Genomic DNA, 21,812 nt, shown 5'->3' on the forward strand with positions numbered 1-21,812 from the left:
AGATGCTATTTCTCAAAGAAATGAGCTTGGAGTGTCTCTGTTCATGAATTCATTTTTCAGGGGTGGGGTGATTTCAAGAGCCCAGGCTGTTTCCTGACCGTGCACACTGAGCCAGCCTGGAAGCCTCAGGCCCAGCCAGGCTGACCACAAGCCAGACCTGGAGTAAGCTTCATCCCACACTTCCTGTCGGTCCAGTCTGCCTGAGTTTCCTGGTGACCCTTCCCTGCACCCAGCCAATTCAAAGGCCTGGCAAGGCCTGGTGCCAGCCAAGAAAATCTGAGGCGGCCAGATTTAGTATTTCAAATCTCTAAACCTTCAGACCTCTGTGCTTGGCTTACATATGTGAAAGTTAAAACAAGGATGTATGTCGCGGTGGTGATTATAATTCAAGTAAGCAAAGATCCCTGCATGACCAGCCTTCGAATGTCAGCCCATGCTGAAGTTAACACATTTAACTCACAGAACAAAATAGTTAAAATGAGGAGTGGATGCAAAATGGTACTGCCATTCTAGAAAACAGTTTGGCAGTTTCTTATAAAGTTAAACGTATGCTTACCACAAGACCCAGGAATCACCCTCCTGGGTATTTATCCCAGAGAGATGAAAATTTATGTTCATATAAAATATTGTACACAAATAATTATAACAGCTTTATTTGTAATAGTTCATATATGAATCAGGATTCTCCAAAGAAATAGGACCAATAGAAGAGAGATACATACATAATAAATCATATATATAAATGATATATATAAGAAGCTATATATATATATACACAAACACATACATATATTGTGATAACCTACCTTGTTTTAAACTGAGTGACTCTCCTAGCAGAGAGAGTCAGACAGACGCCATTTTAGTTTCTTCATTCACAGCCCCCTTTATTCCCCTTAAGGGAATAACTAGTGCAAGCTGACTCTAAGCACATCCAGTAATGCACGTGCTGCTAAGATATTGAGGCAGGCTGTACCAGCAGCTCCTGGGAATGTGCTTGGTGGAAGGTACCTAAAAGCCCCTGCATTTATCTCTTAGTGATAGTTTAAGCCCCTGGACCTGGAACTGTTTATCTTTTGTAACTGCTTCTATAACCAATTAATTTTTCAACTTTTTGCCTGTTCTGCTTCTGTAAAACTGCTTCAGGCAAACTCCCCCTCCGCTATTTAGACCATAGTGTAAAAGAGAATCTAGCCCCTTCTTCGGGGCCGAGAGAATTTTGAGTGCTAGCTGTCTCTCGGTTGCCGGCTAATAAAGGACTCCATAATTTGTCTCAAACTGTGGCCTTTCTCTATAACTCGCTTGGTTACAACACTATCTCTCAGGGATCTCCAAAGAAATAGAACCTATAGGATATATCTATCTATAATAAATCATTGCCAGGCATGGTGGCTCACCCAGTACTTTGGGAGGCCAAGGCAGGAGGATCACTTGAGTCCAGGAGTTTGAGGCCGCCTGAGCAACATAGTGAGACCCTGTCTCTACAAAAAAAAAATTTTTTTTTAATTAGCCAGGTTGAGCCAGGCACGGTGGCTCATGCCTGTAATCCTAGCACTTTGGGTGGCCGAGGCAGCAGATCGCTTTGAGCTCAGGAGATCAAGACTAGCCTGGGCAACATGGTGAAACTCTGTCTCTAGAAAAAACACAAAAATTAGCCAAGCATGGTGCCACATACCTGTGGTCTCAGCTACTCAGGAGGCTAAGGCTGGAGAATTTCTTGAACTGGGAGGTGAAGGTTGCAGTGAGCCAAGATCATGCCACTGCACTCCAGCCTGGGTGGCAAAGTGAGACCCTAGCTCAAAAAAAAAAAAAAAAAAATTGTCCAGGTGTGCTGGCGCACACCTGTGGTCCCAGCTACTCAGGAGACTGAGGTGGGAGCATTGCTTGAGCCCAGGAGTTTGAGGCTGCAGTGAGCCATGATCACACCATTGTACTCAAGCCTTGGTGACAGAGCAAGAACCTGCCTCAAAAAAAAAAAAAACAGACATAGGGATAAGAAATTATATATATTGATCTATATAGATAAATGATATGTATATAATAAATCATACATATATAAAATATATACATTTATTACAAAGAATTGGCTCACATGATTATGGAGGTTGACAAATCCTAAGACGTGCAGTCAGCCAAGCTGAAGACCAAGGAGGATCGATGGTGTTGTTCCAGTGCCAAGGCCAGCAGGCTGGATACCCGGGAAGAGCCGATGTTTCAGTTCCAGTCCAAAGGCAGGAAAAAAACTGATGTCTCAGCTCAAACGCAGTCAGGCAGGAGGAATTCTCTGTTATTCAGGAAAGATAGTCTATTTGTTCTATTCAGGCCTTCAACTGATTGGATGAGGCCCACCCACCTTAGGGAGGGCAGTGGGCTTTATTCGGCCTATTGACTCAGATGTTAAACTCACCCAAAATCACCCTTACAGAAACATCCAGAATATTGTTTGATCAACTATCAGGGCACCCCATAGCCCAGTGAAGTTGACACATAAAATTAACCATCACAAGCCAAAAATTAGAAACAAGCCAAATGTTCCTCAACAAGTAAACAGATAAACACATGATGGTCTATCCATTCAACCAAGTAACTCAGCAATAAAAGGTAATGAACAATTGATCCAGGCAACGATGTGGCTGGGTCTCAGGGCTTTTTGCTGAGTAGAAAAAGCGAATCTCAAAAGGCCACATACCATCTGATTCCATTTATATAACATTCTTTTTTTTTTCTTTTTCTTTTTTTTTGAGACGGAGTCTCGCTCTGTCACCCAGGCTGGAGTGCAGTGGCACGATCTCGGCTCACTGCAACCTCCACCTCCTGGGTTCAAGCAATTCTTATGCTTCAGCCTCCCGAGTAGCTGGGACTACAGGCGCCTGCCACCACACCCAGTTAATTTTTGTATTTTTAGTAGAGACGGGGTTTCACCGTGTTGGCCAGGATGGTCTCGATCTCTTGACCTCATGATCCGCCCGCCTCAGCCTCCCAAAGTGCTAGTATTACAGGCGTGAGCCAATGTGCACAGCCAACATTTTGTTTTGTTTTGTTTTGTTATGTTATGTTTTGAGATGGAGTCTTGCTCTATAGCCCAGGCTGGAGTACAGCAGCACGATCTCAGCTCACTGCAACCTCTGCCTCCCTGGTTCAAGTGATTCTAGGACCCTGGCCTCCAGCGTAGCTGGTATTACAGGCATGCATCACCATGCCTGGCTAATTTTTGTATTTTTAGTAGAGACAGGGTTTCAACACGTTAGCCAGGCTGGTCTTGAACTCTTGACCTCAAGTGATCTGCCTGCCTTGGCCTCCCAAAGTGCTGGGATTACAGGCATGAGCCACTGTACCTGGCCTTATATACATTCTTGAAGTGACAAAACTATAGAATTGGAGAATAGATCAGCGGTTCCAGGGGTTACAGTTGGAGGAAGAATGTGACTGAGGGGTAACAGGAATAAATTTCTTCTTTTTTTTTTTTTTTTTTTGAGACTGAGTCTTGCTCTGTCGCCCAGGCTGGAGTGCAGTGGCATGATCTCAGCTCACTGAGACCTCTGTCTCCCAGGCTCGAGCAGTCCTCCCACATCAGCCGCCCTCATGGCTGGGATTGCAGGAGGAGTGTGCCACCTGAACGCTCAGCTAATTTTTGTATTTTTTTTTTTTTTTTTTTTTTTTTGAGATGGAGTCTTTCTCTGTCCCCCAGGCTGGAGTGCAGTGGTGCGATCTCGGCTCACTGCAAGCTCCGCCTCCCGGGTTCACGCCATTCTCCTGCCTCAGCCTCCAGAGTAGCTGGGACTACAGGCGCCCGCCAACACGTCCGGCTAATTTTTTGTATTTTTAGTAGAGACGGGGTTTCACCGTGTTAGCCAGGATGGTCTCGATCTCCTGACCTTGTGATCCTGCCCGCCTCGGCCTCCCAAAGTGCTGGGATTACAGGCTTGAGCCACCGCGCCCGGCTAATTTTTGTATTTTTTGTAGAGATGGAGTTTCATCATGTTGCCCAGGCTGGTCTCAAACTTCGGAGCTCAAGTGATCCACCTGCTTCGGCCTCCCAAAGTGCTAGGATTACAGGCATGAGGCACCATGCCCAGCCCCAGGAAGAAATTTCTTAGTGGTGATGGAATACTTCTGTATTCTTATTGTGGGGATGGTTTCTTGAATCTATGCATGTGATAAAATTTCATAAAACTTGTCCAGGCTCAGTGGCGTGTAATCCCAGCACTTTAAGAGGCCAAAGTGAAAGGATCACTTGAGACCATGAGTTTGAGGTTATAGTGAGCTATGATTGTGCCACTTCTCTCCAGCCTGTCTCAAAACAATTTTTTTCATAGAATTACATACCAAAAGAAAAAGATGAGTGTCTCTTTGGTATATATCTATTATGTTCCCAACACTGCTTTTGGGACTTTACACATATATTACACACAACATGACAGTAACTGGCCAAGTGCGGTGGCTCACACCTATAATCTGAGCACTTTGGGAGGCCAAGGCAGGCAGATCGCTTGAGTACAGGGGTTCGAGAGCAGACTGGGCCATATTGAGACCTTGTTTCTACAGGAAAAAAAAAAAAAAAGATGGTGTGTGCCTGTAGTCCCAGCTACTCGGGAAGCTGAGGTGGGAGGATTGCTTGAGCCTGGGAGGTCAAGGCTGCAGTGAGCCAGCATCGCGTCACTGCACTCCAGCCTCGGCAACCGAGTAAGATTCTGTCTCAAAAAATAAAAATAAAAACAAAAACAAACCAGTCACCTTAGGAATAAATACTATATCCCCACTTTATAATCAAGGAAACACTGAGAGAGTGTAATCACCACCCAGTCACATAGCTGGTAAGTGGCAAAACCAGGATTTAAACCAAGTCTACCTGACTCCAAGGCTTTGGCCCTTTCTCATGTTGCCTGCTAACATACACACAAGCTCCAAAGAATGGGGCCTCCATCCTGCCTGTGATAGATCTTTCTAGCCCTGATGTTGCCTCACACCACAGCGGAGTGTCCTGCACTGTGTTTTCCGCACTCCCTGGATAAACACAGAAAGTCCTGCTCTGTGAAGAGGTCATCGAAATTAGCACAGAGATGAGGCATTGGAGAGCAAACTCCAGGTCACGTCCAGAGGGAGACAGATGGCTCAGCCCAAGGACAGGGTCCTCTTTATACCTCACTTGAATTTAGACAGCAGGCCGGGCATGATGACTCACGCCTGTAATCCCAGCACTTTGGGAAACCGAGGCAGGTGGATCATCTGAGGTTAGGAATTTGAGACCAGCCTGGCCAATATGGCAAAACCCCGTCTCTACCAAAAAAACTAGCCAGGTGTGGTGGCACGCATCTGTAGTCCCAGCTACTCAGGAGACTGAGGCAGGAGAATCCCTTGAACCCGGGAGACGGAGTTTGCAGTGAGCCAAGATCGCTCCATTGCACCCCAGCCTGGGCGACAGAGAGAGTCTCTGTCTCAAGAAAAAAAAAAAAGAATTTAAATGGCAACTAACTTCCCAAGAGTATGTGTCTCTGGGATGCCTCCCCTGACTCCCTCCAGGCTGAGCTGCAGACCCATCTTCCATGCTCCCACATCAGCAAGATTTACCTTAATCAAGGACCTAGTGTATGGCTCTAGAATCACCAATGTATCATTCGTTGATGCAGGAGCCTCTCACAGAACTTGGCCTGGGTAGAAGCACAGTAAGCGTTTGCTGAGTGAATGAATGAACTGCAAGAATCTCATGCAAGGGCTGTGGACTCAAACACCTTCAGAGGCCAGGCAGACACCACCAATGAATGAGGTTGGGGATGGTGATTCGTGGGGAGTGGAGAGGACAGGGGTGGAGTGGGGACATGAGCCGGAGCCACGGGGGTAGCTGCCACTCTGCTTGCCCTCATGCTGCCAAGCAGGAATGTGGCCCATCTATTACCACATCTAATTTTTCAAAAGAAGCCAAAAGCCAGTCTTTTATGATGAGCTCCTGATTTTTTCATGTTGTGGACTAATTTTAAGCTTTTTAAATTAAGTGAGGGCCAAATGAAACACATATGCTAGTTGAATATTGCATATGTGAAACTTCAGGATGTTCCAGCGTTTCTGATGCAGTGACAGTGATTTTCCTGATGACTATGAGACAAAGGTGTCCACAGCAGGCAAAGGAAAGCCAGTTTCACCAGCAGCCGTAAGCCAATTCTATGTGGACGGCCTCCTCTGCTGGCATCCCACTGGGAGGGGCTCTAAGAGCCGGTAACAGCTCTGAAGGCGGGGTTGCAGGGAGGGCAAGGAGGAGGGAACAGATGACCTATGACTGCTGGCTGGCATAGTACGACTCTTGTATAACTTGAATTCTCATGAAACATGCATTTTTGATGGATTATTAGATTATTTTCATCTTTGCACTAGTAGCACAAAGACCGGACAATCCCATGTAATGGACATAAGATAGTGCCACTTGCACCAGACAGAGGGAAGCTAAGACAAGGCTGGACAAGGTCCTGGGAAAGAGGCCACAGGTGGCAAATCCACCCCACCTGAAGGACCTCATCTGGGTGCAGACTTCTACCTCCCACTCTTTGCTTCAATACCGGAGGTCTTTCCTTGTTTTCCTCACCAGACAGTTGTTTTTCTCAAACTAAGGAAATGAGCGCACATCTCAGAGTGGCCCCAGTTCAGATCATCCTCTACCATTCGCTGACTGTGATGAACAGCTTTGGAAGCCCCGTTTGTCTATCTTTCCAACATGACTCATATATGTTGATATCACACATCCTGGATGTGATAGGATGAGGGCACTTCATCTCTTAGGTATTCTTCCCAAAATTCTGCAGTCCCAGTCTAATCATGAGAAGACCAGAAACTGTCACCAGTCAGCGGAGACTAAGGAGACATGGACACTCAACGCAACACGGTGTCCTGGATTAGGTCCAGGAAGGGAAAGAGGCCATTAGTAAGACAACTGCTGAGACCTGAAGAAAGTGTGTAGTCCAGTTGAAAAATCATGGATCAGCCGGGCGCGGTGGCCCACGCTTGTAATCCCAGCACTTTGGGAGGCCGAGGCGGGCGGATCACGAGGTCAGGAGATCGAGACCACGGTGAAACCCCGTCTCTACTAAAAATACAAAAAATTAGCTGGGCGTGGTGGCGGGCGCCTGTAGTCCCAGCTACTCGGAGAGGCTGAGGCAGGAGAATGGCGTGAACCCGGGAGGCGGAGCTTGCAGTGAGCCGAGATCGCGCCACTGCACTCCAGCCTGGGCGACAGAGCGAGACTCCGTCTCAAAAAAAAAAAAAAAAAAGAAAAATCATGGATCTAGGCCAGGCAAGGTGGGAGGTGTGTGCCTGTAGTCCCAGCTACTTGGGAGGCTGAGGTGGGAGAATTGCTTGAGCCTGGGAGATGGAGGTTGCCATGAGCTGAGATTGCACTGCTGCACTCCAGCCTGGGTGACAGAGTAGGATTCTGTCTCAAAAAATAAAAATAAAAGTTAAATAAAAATAAAAATAGTTAAGATGGCAAATTTTATGTTATATATATTTTACCACAATTTTTTTTCTCGCTCTCTTTTTTTTTTTTTTTTTTTTAAGATGGAGTCTCGCTCTGTCGCTCAGGCTGGAGTGCAATGGTGCAATCTTGGCTCACTGCAACCTCCATCTCCCAAGTTCAAGCGATTCTCCCGCCTCAGTCTGCCGAGCGGCTGGCATTACAGGCACCCACCATCATACCCGGCTAATTTTTGTATTTTTAGTAGAGACAGGGTTTCACCATGTTGGCCAGGCTGGTCTCGAACTCCTCACTTCAGGTGATCTGCCCAACTTGGCCTCCCAAAGTGCTGGGATTACAGCTGTGAGCCACTGCACCCAACCCACAATTTCTTAAAATAATAAAGAAATCAATACAGATGTGACTGATTATATATGTGCGTGTGCATGTGTGTGTACACATCTACATTCCCCAGCTGTATCCACTGAGAGGGACAAGGAACAGCCTCATCCTTGTGGCAGTGAGCACATGTAGCATCCAGATCTTGACTTCTAAATACCATTTTCAAAAAGGAGAACCAGGATCTTTGGAGAACAGACTGATTACAGGGCTGAGACAAAAAAAAATACAGATGCGGCCAGGCGCGGTGGCTCACGCCTGTAATCCCAGCACTTTGGGAGGCCGAGGTGGGCGGATCACGAGGTCAGGAGATCGAGACCATCCTGGCTAACACAGTGAAACCCCGTCTCTACTAAAAATACAAAAAAAATTAGCCGGGCTAGGTGGCGGGCGCCTGTAGTCCCAGCTACTCGGGAGCCTGAGGCAGGAGAATGGCATGAACCCCGAGGGGCGGAGCCTGCAGTGAGCCGAGATCGCGCCATTGCACTCCAGCCTGGGCGACAGCGAGACTCTGTCTCAAAAAAAAAAAAAAAATACAGATGCTTCTGTAACAGCTTGTACTAAAAAGCTCAAAGAATGATGGGTCACAGCAAAAGGGCATGGCTGCGAGCTTGAGTGGGTTCCCACCGGCCAAACTAGGAATTATTATGATTATTATTATTATTTTTTTAGATGGAGTCTCACTCTGTCGCCCAGACTGGAGTGCAGTGGTGCAATCTCAGCTCACTGCAACCTCTGCCTCCCAGGTTCAATCAATTCTCCTGCCTCAGCCTCCAAAGTAGCTGGGACTACAGGTTTGTGCCACCACATCTGGCTAATTTTTGTATTTTTAACAGAAACGGGGTCTCACCATGTTGGCCAGGCTGGTCTCAAACTCCTGACCTCAGGTGATCCACCCGCCTCAGCCTCCCAAAGTGCTGGGATTACATGCATGAGCCACTGTGCCTGGCCTGGGAATAACTTAATTATTACAGTGAATACTGAGAGTCATGGATTATAACGTATTGCATTCACAAGTCTGTGCAGACATAAAGAAATCACTTGCCCAAGATCACAATGGGATAAGATAGCACTGGGGACGAAGGATGCTCAGTCTCATTTTCCTTTAGCACTTCTTTCCCCCCAGATACTGTGAGTGGGAAGGACATGACACAGAGCAAGCTGGAGGCCCAGGAAATTCCTAGAGAGAGTGCCCAGGACATACGGACTTTTGAGATCTGTCCAGTGTCATTTCCTGTTTCAAATCGTGCTGGGGGAAGGGAAGGTGCAGGAGGTGCAGTGAGGGAGGGGGCGTGGGGGTGAGAGAGGCCGGAGAGCAGGGAGGAGGCTGGTCCATCAGCTGCGGCTACCAATGATGCCTGGTAGCGGGGGTACGGGCGAGGGACCTCCTGGAGAGCGAGGTGCCCACATCTGGTTCACATTGAAGGGTAAAAACAACAGGTTCGTGAGCTGGAAGAAGCCCAGTGGACTGAGCCAAGCTGTGCTGCTCAGACACTAGGGCACAGCATCCCCTCTTCCATGGGTCACTGGGCCTGGCCAGCTCCCAAGGGCTTGCAGAGGGGATGCAATTGGAATAAGGCTATCTTCTCTGCTTGGAACCACATTATCTGGGTCCAGCTCCTCCTAATGTACAAACCAGCCTCATCACGTGTCGGGAGAGGCTGGTTCTTTGATTTGTAGATGGCTCATTTCAGGCCCTTGAACGAGACTGAGACTGCACACGTGCCAAACGTCATCATGTCCACCCAGAGGGCTTGTTTGTGCTTCGTGTAATGTCTCCCTTGGCTGGGAAGAGACAACGGCTTGCTGTAGGATCTGGAACAACTTTCTTAACTTCTATGAGCCTCAGTTTCCCCTGCTATAAAATGGAAACAACAGTTCCTCCTTAAGGGGTCATGGTTGGCCTATTAGAGTTACTGAGCATCAGGCCTAGCCACAGTGCCAAAAAGCTCTCAATCAACATCCACCATTCCTACTCGTCATTTGGACTCCAGCCTTCTCTCTTCTATTGGGTATTTAAAGTTAGCCTGTAGTCCCAGCTACTTGGGAGGCTGAGGTAGGAGGATCACTTGAACTCGGGAGGCAGAGGTTGCAGTGAGTCAAAATCGTGCCACTGCACTCCAGCCTGGGTGACAGAGCGAGACTCTGTCTCAAAAGAAAAAAAAAAGTTTTAGGAAAAAAAGACTTTCCTCTAGGCCAGGCATTAGTGGTTCACGCCTGTAATCCCAGCACTTTGGGAGGCCGAGGCAGGTGGATCACCTGAGGTCAGGAGTTCAAGACCATCCTGGCCAACATGGTGAAACCTTGTCTGTACTAAAAATACAAAAATTAACTGGGCGTGGTGGTGTGTGCCTGTAGTCCCAGCTACTTAGGAGGCTGAGGCAGGAGGATCACTTGAACCTGGGAGGCGGAGGTTACAGTGATCCAAGATCATGCCACTGCACTCCAGCCTGGGTGACAGAGCAAGACTCTGTCTCAAAAAAAAACAAACAAAAAACAAAACAAAAGTTTTAGGAAAAAAAGACTTTCCTCTAGGATTTGTATTCCAGCAATTAGTACCATCCCTGGCAATTCGAGGCAAGTGGCAGGCAGGCCACAGACGACTTTCCAGTTTTGCTATTTGGTGGCTGTGTGACACTAAAAAGCTTCCTTAACTTCTCTTGGCCTCAGCTCCTTCTTCTGTAAAGGCAGAATTCTTGCCCTACCTCTCAGGTATTTGTGAGAATTCAGAGGGGTAATACATATCAGAGAAGGGTATGGTTTGTGGTAAATACTATTTTCCTTCCCAGACCCATATTAAAGGCTCAAAGCATAGTCATTGGGTGGAGAAACACATGAGGGAAGCACCTTTCAAAACCACCTGGGTAAGTCCCTTTCTCTGCTGAGCGTTAGTCCTTCCCTCTTCAATAAGTGGCACCATGGCCAGGCACAAGAGCTCACACCTGTTATCCCAGCACTTTAGGAGGCCAAGGCAGGGGGATCACTTGAGCCCAGGAGTTTGAGACCAGCCTGGACAATATAGTGAAACCCAATCTCTACAAAAAAAATTTGAAAATTAGCTGAGCATGGTGGCACACGCCTGTAGTCCCAGCTATTTGGGAGGCTAAGGCAGGAGGACCACTTGAGCCCTGGAGGCAGAGGTTGCAGTGAGCCATGATCGCACCACTGCACTCCAGCCTGGGTGACAGAGTGAGACCCTGACTCAAAAATAAATAAATAAGTCCAGGCGCAGTGGCTCATGCCTGTAATCCCAGCACTTTGGGAGGCCGAAGCGGGCAGATCACTTGAGGTCAGGGGTTTGAGACCAGCCTGGTCAACATGGTGTGACCCTATCTCTACTAAATATACAACAATTAGCCTGCAATGGTGGCTCATGCCCGTAATCCCAGCTACTCAGAGGCTGAGGCAGGAGAATTGCTTGAATCCAGGAAGTGGAGGTTGCAGTGAGCCAAGACTGTGCCACTGCACTCCAGCCTGGGCGACAGAGCGAGACTCTGCCTCATAAATAAATAAATCGGCAGTGGACAGCAGGGAGCTGATTCATTCTGGAGAGAGCCCCGAGGCCCGCATCCTGGCCAGCACCTTGTAGAGACCTCAGCTTCCTACCCTGAATTCACCTCTTGCTGTCCCCAAACTTACAGAAAAGGACGTTGCCCCTTTGCCAGATGCAACCAGCGTGCTCTCCTCCAGCGCCCTCCGGGGTGTTATCGGGGAGTCCGCTTCCGTGGGCCCACTTGTCCACTGTCAAAAGCCCTTGGCCGGGCGGGCTTGGTGGCTCACGCCTGTAATCCCAGCACTCTGGAAGGTCAAGGTGGGCGGATCACAAGGTCAGGAGTTCAAAGCCAGCCTGGCCAATATGGTGAAACCCCGTGTCTACTAAAAATACAAAAATTGGCCCCGTGTTGTGGTGCATGCCTGTAGTCCCAGCTACTTGAGAGGCTGAGGCAGGAGAATTGCCTGAACCCAGGAGGTTGCAGTGAGCCGAGATCGTGCCACTGCACTCCAGCCTGGGAGACAGAGGGAGACTCTGTCTCAAAAAAAAAAAAAAAAAAAAAAAGCCCTTGTCCAGGAGCCCCTACAAAGCAAAAGTCCAGGACACCATCCGCCTTGGTCCTTCAGAGAAGGTGAAATTAGACAAACTGGTTACACCTTGGCAAATCATTTGACCTCATTGTGCCTCAGTTTTCTCATCTGTAAAAAGGACTATTTTTGTTTTTTGAGACCCAGTTTTGCTCTTGTTGCCCAGGCTGGAGTGCAGTGGCACAATCTCGGCTCACTGCAACCTCTGCCTCGCAGGTTCAAGCAATTCTGCTGCCTCAGCCTCCCTAGGAGCTGGGACTACAGGCGCCCGCCACGACGCCTGACTAATTTTTTGTATTTTTAGTAGAGATGGGGTTTTACTACGTTGGTCAGGCTGGTCTCGAACTCCCGACCTCAGGCGATCTGCCTGTCTTGGCCTCCCAAAGTGCTGGGATTACAGGCATGACCCACCACGCCCGGCCCCTTCATGCAGTTTCTCTCACTCCTTTCAGAAGTGAGGAGTCTGATAGTGCATCAACATGGAATCCACTCCTATAAACCAGCCTGCAATCCCAGCTGGAGAACTACAATCCAATCAGGGATTAAATCTAAATTCCTCCCATCTGATCACTGAGATCCCTACCCATCCAACTCACCCCCTCCTCCTCCAGAAATGTTATCAATCCCCTAAATGCCTTCAATCACCTGTTTAACCACCAGCCAAGAGCTTACTATTCCCCCTCTCCCAAGCTTAGTCACTCAGTGTAATTAATGGACACGCAACATTGGGAGCTTTCACATTAAGCTCTTACTTTGAAACTTTGAATAAGAAAAAGAGCTGAACAAAGCAGATCTCCCAATCTCAGTGAAATTGTAGGTAAAACTCCAAGTAGAATACCCAAAATAAATTGTATAAGTAATGATAATATATCATAATGTGTTTATTATATGCATATATATTATATATATATTTGGAATATATAGGTATTAAGTATTCTAAATTTCTATCACCTATCTATCTATCTCCATCTGTCTATCTATAGTCACCCCAAAGGCTAAAAGGAAGTTTTCCACACTCAGGAGTGAAATGGGGCTGGGCTCAGTGGCTCATGCCTGTAATCCCAACACTTTGGGAGGCTGAGGCAGGAGGATTGCTTGAGGCCAGAAGTTCAAGACCAAGACCAGCCTGGGCAACATAATGAGACACTGTCTCTACAAAAAAATATAAAAATTAGCCAGCTATGGTGGTGCACACCTGTAGTCCCAGCTGCTTGGGAGGCTGAGGTGGGAGGATTGCTGAGGACAGGAGGTGGAGGCTGTAGTAAACCATGATTGCTCCACTGCACTCCAGCCTGGGTAACAAACTGAGACCCTGTCTCAAAAAAAAAAAAAAAAAAGAGAGAGAGAGTGAAATGGAACAAATTATACATCCTTTGCATGACAAGAAAGAGCTAGAAGAATAACATTGTGGAGGGTCCTGGTTTCTCTGAAGGAGCTGTTGAAATCTGCTGTATGATCAGAAGGGGACATGATTGTAGGTGGAGGCTGGAAAAAGGCTCTTTGAGCAACTGTTTAGATTTTGGGTTAAACCATTTTGCACAGCTTGAAAAATAGTATGCTCTCAAAAAAATCTATTTATCCAACAGCTATCTATCTATATATCTATCTATCATCTATCTATCTAACATCCATCTATCTGAAATGAAATTAGTTGCCCCCTTAAACCCCTGCTTTGTAAACTAACACTGACTGAGAACTTACTTGTTGAGCTGGGTATTCAAATCACCTTTAAAGCACCTCTAGGAGTTAGATACTAGTTTTATCCTCATTTTGCTGAGTTGAAAAGTGAGGCACAGAGCAGCTAAGCAACTTCCTGGAGGTCATACAGCTATTAGGTGTCAGAGCTGGATTGAAATTCAAATCTGATTCCAGAGCCAACGCTATTTGCCACTAAGCTCTACTGCCTCCCTGTGGCGGTTTTCCAGTCAGTAGGGAGTCTTCAGCAGCTTTCACAAATACTATACCTCCCTCGCCCACAACACACGGAAATCAGTCTCCCCCTGTTGCTTTTCATAGCAAACCCTATGCCCTGTGTTCATATTTTTGACATGCATAAAATCTTGGCTCACCATAGAAAAAAAATACTTTGTTGATGTGTGTGTGTGTGTTAACCAATAACTTCCACTTTCTGTCTTTCTAAACTATTAGAAGGAAAAACATTTGTTCTCATCCTTCCCATTTTTTGTTTGTTTTTTGAGACGGAGTTTCTCTCTTGTTGCCCAGGCTGGAGTGTAATGGCATGGTCTCAGCTCACTGCAATCTTTGCCTCACAGGTTCAAGTGATTCTCCTGCCTCAGCCTCCCAAGTAGCTGGGATTACAGGCCCCTGCCACCATGTCTGGCTACTTTTTGTATTTTTAGTAGAGATAGGGTTTCGCCATGTTGATCGGGCTGGTCTCGAACTCCTGACCTCAGGTGATCTGCCCACCTTGGCCCCCCAAAGTGCTGGGATTACAGGCGTGAGCCACCGCACCTGGCCCTCACCCTTCCTATGTAAAACCAAAAGCATTCACTCACTGTCCATCCACAGCACAGGTTGGAAGCCACTTAGGAGCCCTGGGGGTTGAATCTAGTGAAGAGAATCTGATGATGCTTGGTGCACTCTGGGGTGAATTCATTTTGACACCTAGCTCTGAAGTTTTAGAAATATCGTTGTTCTTAATATTGGTGTTTTAGATAAAGGAGGCACGTTAGTTTTCTTTTTCTTTTTCTTGAGAAAGAGTCTCACTGTATCACCCAGGCTGGAGTCCAGTGGTGCAACCTCAGCTCACTGTAGCCTTGACCTCCCTGGCTCAAGCAATCCTCCCACCTCAGCCTCCCAAGTAGCTGGGACTACAGGTGCACACCACCACGCCTGGCTAATTTTTGTATTTTGTAGAGACGGGGTTTTGTCATGTTGCTCAGGCTGGTCTTGAACTCCTAGACTCAAGCAATCCTCCTGCTTTGGCCTCCCAAAGTGCTGGGATTACAGGAGTGAGCCACTGCACTCGGCTGAAATGTTCCATGTCTTTATCTGGATGGTGGTTACCTGGGTAACCATGTAGGTAAAAATACATTGAGTGGCTGGGCACAGTGGTTCACTCGTGTAATCCCAGCACTTTGGGAGACTGAGGCAGGAGGGTCACTGGAGTCCAGGAGTTTGAGACCAGCCTGAGCAATATGGCGAAACCCCATCTCTACTAAAAATACAAAAATTAGCTGGGCATTGTGACTTGGGCCTGTGATCCCACATACTCAGGAGGCTGAGGCACAATTATCACTTGAAGCCGGGAGGCAGAGGTTGCAGTGAGCCAAGATTGCACCACTGAACTCCAGCCTGGATGACAGAGTGAGACCTTGTCTGAAAAAAAAAAAAAAAGCATTGAGCGGCACACTTCAGATTAGGGCACTTCACACTTATTACTGAATACAAATTGCACCATAAGGCCAGGTGTGGTGTCTCACGCCCGTAATCTCAACAGTTTGGGAAGCCGAGATGGGCGGATCACCTGAGGTCAGGAGTTCGAGTCCAGCCTGGCCAACATGGTGAAATCCCGTCTCTATTAAAAATGCAAAAATTAGTCAGGCATAGTGGCGGGCGCCTATAGTCCCAGCTACTTGGGAGGCTGAGGCAGGAGAATCCCTTGAACCTGAGAGGGGGAGGTTGCAGCATGCTGATATCACGCCACTGCACTCCAACGTGGTCGACAGAGCGAGACTCGTCTCAAAAAAAAATTGAATTAAAAAGTTGTACCTTAATAAAATAAAGACAATAAAAAGGGAGGAATACAGGAGAATAAGATGTTGTAAGGGCAAACAAGGTTCATAAAACACACACACACACCCTGTGGTGGTTGTGAGGACCGGCATTCGGGAATGCCTCACTGTATTCACTGCGAGAAACACAGGACCTCAAAGCTCTGGGGCCCAACCGGGAACTACACAAGTGGTTCCTTTTCCAGAAAGCCCACTCATAAGACACAGAGACATCCAATTTCCCAGGAACATATGGCACAGTGAGAGCGTGTCTTCATCACCCAGAAGCTCAGGACAATGTCATCACTCACAGAGGCATCGATGGGAGGGCTGAGCTCAGGAACCCACGAGAGGCTCAGTGTGCTGCCATGAGCTTAGATCCTAGACTTGAGTGGACTGAAAGGTCACAAGGCTAAGATTTAGGGCTAACACAGAGGAGACAAGCCAACGCTGACTCACTTTGAAGCTTGAAATCAGGGTTTTTAATCCCCACGCTATTGACATCTTAGACCAGAAAATTATTTATTGTGGGGCTGTTCTGTGCATTACGGGGTGTTTAGCAGCATCCCTGGTCACTATCCACTAGATGACAGTAGCATCGCCCTCCCCCAGAAGTGACAACCAAAAATGTCTCCAGGCCAGATGCAGTGGCTCACACCTGTAATCCCAGCACTTTGGGAAGCCAAGGAGTTCAAGAACAGCCTGGCCAACATGACAAAACCCCATCTCTACTAAAAATACAAAAATTATCCAGACATGGTGGCAGGCGCCTGTAATCCCAGCTACTCAGGAGGCTGAGGCAGGAGAATCGCTTGAACCCGTGAGGCAGAGGTTGCAGTGAGCTGAGACCATGCCATTGCACTCCAGCCTGGGCGACAAGAGCGAAACTCCGTCTCAAAAAAAAAAAAAAAAGGCTCCAGAATTCGTCAAATGTCATCTTGGGGAGCAATATCTCCCTTGATTGAGAACCACTGCTTTAGATAAAAGCAAAATCTTAGGCCAGGCTCGGTGGCTCACGCCTGTAATCCCAGCACTTTGGGAGGCAGAGGTGGGTGGATCATTTGAGGTCAGGAGTTCGAGATCAGCCCGACCAACATGGTGAAACCCTGACTCTACTAAAAATACAAAATTAGCTGGATGTGGTGGCACATGCCTGTAATCCCAGCTACTCGGGAGGCTGAGGCAGGAGAATCACTTGAACCTGAGAAGTGGAGGTTGCAATGAGCTGAGATGGCGCCATTGCACCCAGCCTGGGCAACAAAGGCAAAACTCCACATCAATAAAAAAAAAAAAAAAAAAGCAAAATCTTAGACTTGTCCATTTTTGGGCCATTGCCTGAAATCTTGGACAAAGGCCTGACTGACCCAGTTAAAATGCCAGTATCTGAGCCCCACTGTTAGGCTGAAGCAAACCAAGGAGGCAATTAATTACGTGTTGCCTAACTTGCTTCTCCCTTGCAGTTTCAGCTGCGTTAGGCAGCCAGCTTCCTTTCCTCTCCACTGTTTGAATTGTTGCTGTGCTGGGGAAAAACTGCAGCTGGTCCACCTAAGAGCTGGCCTCATTTCAACAATAGCCGGGAGGACTGGCATGGGGCTTTCCAAGCTTAATTAGCTCATGTTTGTAAAGTTCCTCAGGAAGCTCAGGCCAGCATGCTATGGGAAGTCCAAGTTACTAGGATTCTCGCCACACTTAAAAAAAGAACATTCCCACATAAAAAGGCTGGTAGAGGCAGAAAAGAGCGCCTCGGAGCATGTGTGTGAATAGCAAAGGGTCCTTGTGAACCACATTTGAGACCGTAAAGAGAGTAATGCATTCCAACTTTCAGGCCCTCCTCCTATTCTCTAGAGCAGGAAATTATTTAAAGTATTTCCTGAACAGCTGAAGTACGTTAGAAACCTACTAGCATCCTCCACAGTATCTCCAGGAAATGGACACCCAAGAATTTCTTCATAACGAGAAACTATTTGAGCTCTACTGGCCATTTCTACCTGAACAGGTTGGATACGCTCAGCCTGGGACCTGGAGAATACAATCTTCTTAGATCATTTTTGTGTCAAACTTAGCATCCTACAGCAAGAACACACACTGGAAGAGAATTCCTCTTGTGTATGCACATATATATGAAGAATTCTCTTTTATATATAGTATACATACACATATATTAGTATATATCAACAGAGACGGAAACAGAAAGAATGAAGGACTTTCTTTGTTAGGTAATTTAGCAATGTCAGTAATAGCTTGCTAGTTAGTTATTCCCGCTCAATCTTCGGGTGGGGCAAGAATGAGGTCAGCCTCTTCTGTTTGAGGCAGAATTCTAGAACATGCAACAAAAGGAAAATGCTTGGCCCCATCCCACCTCTAGAGATTTGTTCTCTCCAAGACCTGCCTATAAATCTCCCAGGGTGGGGTTCCAGAAGCATGGTGCCCCAGCAAGCCAAGTTTGAACCTCCCAAGCAAATCAGCATTGGAATGTTGGTGGGGTCACAGGAGCAAGAGCCATCTGGGAGCCAGCTGTGACTTGGGCTGATTCCCATGGTTTCCTATGAGAAGAGCAAGTATGATCACTACAGCAGAAATACCAAAGAAAAATGGCAATTGTTACCTCCAGAGCAAAGAACAAGGCCTAGAGCAGAGCCGGCTCCTAAAGAGAATGACAGATCTGATTACGCTGGTGAAGGCCAGGCAAGTTCTGTGCTTCCTAACCACAGTCAGAAGCCTTTCCTCCTGCGGCGGCGGAGCTCGGATCCAGAGCTTGGGAAGTGTGGGACTTGCCTGTCTTGAGACCTGGCTGTCAGCAGGAGGATGAGGAGCCAAACACGTCCCATTGTTACCACCCACCCTCTGGGGCTTGCAGGGAAACTGAACTCCTGGCCAAACAAGAGATATAAACCTTTGCCATCTTCCCTTTCCTGGGACAAAGGCACCACAGATTTTTAGTGTGTTTCATCATGCTTTTGGAACGAATGTCAACCAAATGCCATCTTTTAGGGACAGCAGCTAAAACGCCTCTTCAACTGGAGTTCTTTAGTCAAATGGCAGTTACATTCATTGATCTGAGGTCCTAAACTTAGGCTCAGGGAGTGACATTAAAAAAAAAAACAAAAGCGGCTGGGTGCAGTGGCTCATGCCTGTAATCCCAGCACTTTGGGAGGCCACGGTGGGCGGATCACAAGGTCAGGAGTTCGAGACCAGCCTGGTCAACATGGTGAAACCCCATCTCTAAAAATATAAAAATTAGCTGGACACGGAGGTGCGTGCCTGTAATCCCAGCTACTCAGGAGGCTGAGGCAGGAGAATCACTTGAACCCGGGAGGTGGAGGTTCCAATGAGCTGAGATCGTGCCATTGCACTCCAGCCTGGACAATGAGAACAAGACTCCGTTAAAAAAAAAAAAAAAAAAAAGACCGGGCCCGGTGACTCACGCCTGTAATCCTAGCACTTTGGGAGGCCTAGACGGGCGGATTGCCTGAGCTCAGGAGTTCGAGACCAGCCTGGTCAACGACGGTGAAACCCCGTCTCTACTAAAATACAAAAAATTAGCCGGGAACGGCAGCATGCGCCTGTAGTCCCAGCTACTCGGGAGACTGAGGCAGGAGAACCGCTTGAACCTGGGAGGCAGAGGTTGCAGTGAGCCGAGATCATGCCACTGCACTCCAGCCTGGGCAACAGAGCGAGACTCCATCTCCAAAAAAAAAAAGCACATTTACAAATGTGTAGAAAATAGGCTGGGTGCATTAGCTCACATCTGTAATCCCAGCACTTTGGGAGGCCGAGGTAGGTGGATCACCTGAGGTCAGGAGTTCAAGACCAGCCTGGCCAACATGGTGAAACTCCGTCTCCTACTAAAAATACAAAAATCAGCCGGGCACGGTGGCTCATGCCTGTAATCCCAGCTATTCGGGAGGCTGAGGTGGGAGAATTGCTTGAACCTGGGAGATGGAGGTTGCAGTGAGCCAAGATTTTGCCACTGCATTCCAGCCTGGGCAACAGAGAGGGACTTCGTCTCAAAACAAACAAAAAAAGAAAAGAAAAAAAAAAAAGAAAGAAAAGAAATGGAAAGGAACTACACTTGAAACTTGTAATATTTTGAAGTAGCTCTACCTTTAAGGGCCTAATTTTCCCCAGGCTATGATCCCCTTTCTTTGAAAAGCACCCACATGTATTTAACAGTAAACTGTGCATACAATTTCAGAGGTTCAGGAGCCCCATAACCTATCTTGGATCTCAGGTTACACAGGTTAAGAATTCTTATTCATGCCAAAATATACAATCCAAAGGTAGAATTTTAGGTTATTATTTTAATCTTTGTGGTATCCTGTTTTTCAAACTTTCTAAAATTAGTATTATTTCTGTAACTAGGAAAATACATTTTAAAGAGTTACCAGGAAGAAAAGGAAGAAAGGAAGAGGAAGGAAGTAAGGAAGGAGGGAGGGAGGGAGGGGAGAGAGGGAGAGAAAAAGGAAAGAGAGTGAGAGAAAGAGAAGAAGGGAAGGAAGGAAGGAAGGAAGGAAGGAAGGAAGGAAGGAAGGAAGGAAGGAAGGAAGGGAGAGAGAAAGGAAGGGAAGGGAAAGGGATGGAAAAGGGAAGGGAAAGGGAGAGAAAGTAAGGAAAATGAATTAGCTTTGTGTTCCTTAAGTTAATCTTTGCTGAGTGGCTGAGACGTTGGTTGAAAGGATGGGCAAGAACAGAGTAGGGTGACAGTCATTGGTCACCTACAACTTTAGTCTAAGCCAAAGGGTTGAAAGAGACCATCTTGGCCGAGCGTGGTGTCTCATGTCTGTAATCCCAGCACTTTGGGAGGCCCAGGCGGGCGGATCACCTGAGGTTGGGAGTTTGAGACCAGCCTGACCAACATGGAGAAACCCCGTCTCTACTAAAAATACAAAATTAGCCCGGTGTGGTGGCACATGCCTGTAATCCTGGCTACTCGGGAAGCTGAGGCAGGAGAATCTCCTGAACCTGGGAGGCGGAGGTTGCAGTGAGCCGAGATCATGCCATTGCACTCTAGCCTGGGCAACAAGAGCAAAACTCTTATCTCAAAAAAAACGAAAAGAAAAAGACCATCTCATTCATACATGTTTTTCTACATTTGTCCTGTATTTCAACAATTTTGCTCTTAAAATATGTATTTTTTGCAGCCACAATCAGGAGATGCCTTCTGGATATCATACTTTGACCATTAATTTTAATTTTGAATTGATTCGAAGTTTTCTTATTCATCCAATCTTTCCTCATATTCCCTTGTTTTTATGGATAAGCTTCCAATATTTCTGCCTAAACTTGTTCAAGTTCTAAACATGAGTTTCTTCATAGTAGAAAATATGGCTTTGTGGTTGCTGTCTCAACAGTCAAGTGTTTGCTCATTCAAGAAACTTCATTAACACTAGTATTACGGGCCTATCAGGTATTGATACTGACAAGCTTCCATCACCAAGTTGGACTTTGGTGGTTCAGCCCTGTTCTCATGGCCAATGAGAAGTTAGGTGAGGAGGTGCTCCAATTATTCTGTCCAACAGAATTAAGAGAAAGGGAACCAGTGGGCACAGGAAGACAGCTGGACCTCTCACTGGGATACTGCAAAGGCTAACAGCCAGTCTAGGAACTTAGTCACAGTGGGCCCTCCTTGAGCCAGTTCCACTGTTCAGAGAGCTATGCCAAGCCCCTAAAAGACCTAAAGGCTGACACAATATCTGACTTTTCAGTAGAATCCGATCATTAAGTATATAAACAATCCAGTATGGTGATCTTATGTTGATTTGTATCTGATTGATAAGGGGAAAAAAAAAAGAAGAGTAATAACTTAGCCTAGAAGGTAAAATATATCAAAACAAGGGTCTATGTAAGAACAGAAATCTTTGGTGTTAAAAGGTTACAGGCAGCCGGGTGCAGTGGCTCATGCCTGTAATCCCAGCACTTTGGGAAGCTGAGGCAGGAGGATAGCTTGAGGCCAGGAATTTGAGACTAGCCTGGGCAACACAGCGAGACTTTGTCTCTTCAGTTATTACAACTATTCCTGACAACAAAAAGTTTGGAATAGCCGTAATACTTATCTGGGATATTTCTATTATGTAGGAATTAGTATCTATACTTTTCTTATTCCAGGCACTTAGCTGCCCCACCAAAAGGTCTTTCACTGACATAATAAAGAGGCAGGATTTGAA

This window comes from Nomascus leucogenys, chromosome 14, assembly GCF_006542625.1.
Source record: "Nomascus leucogenys isolate Asia chromosome 14, Asia_NLE_v1, whole genome shotgun sequence".
Lineage (NCBI taxonomy): Eukaryota > Metazoa > Chordata > Mammalia > Primates > Hylobatidae > Nomascus > Nomascus leucogenys.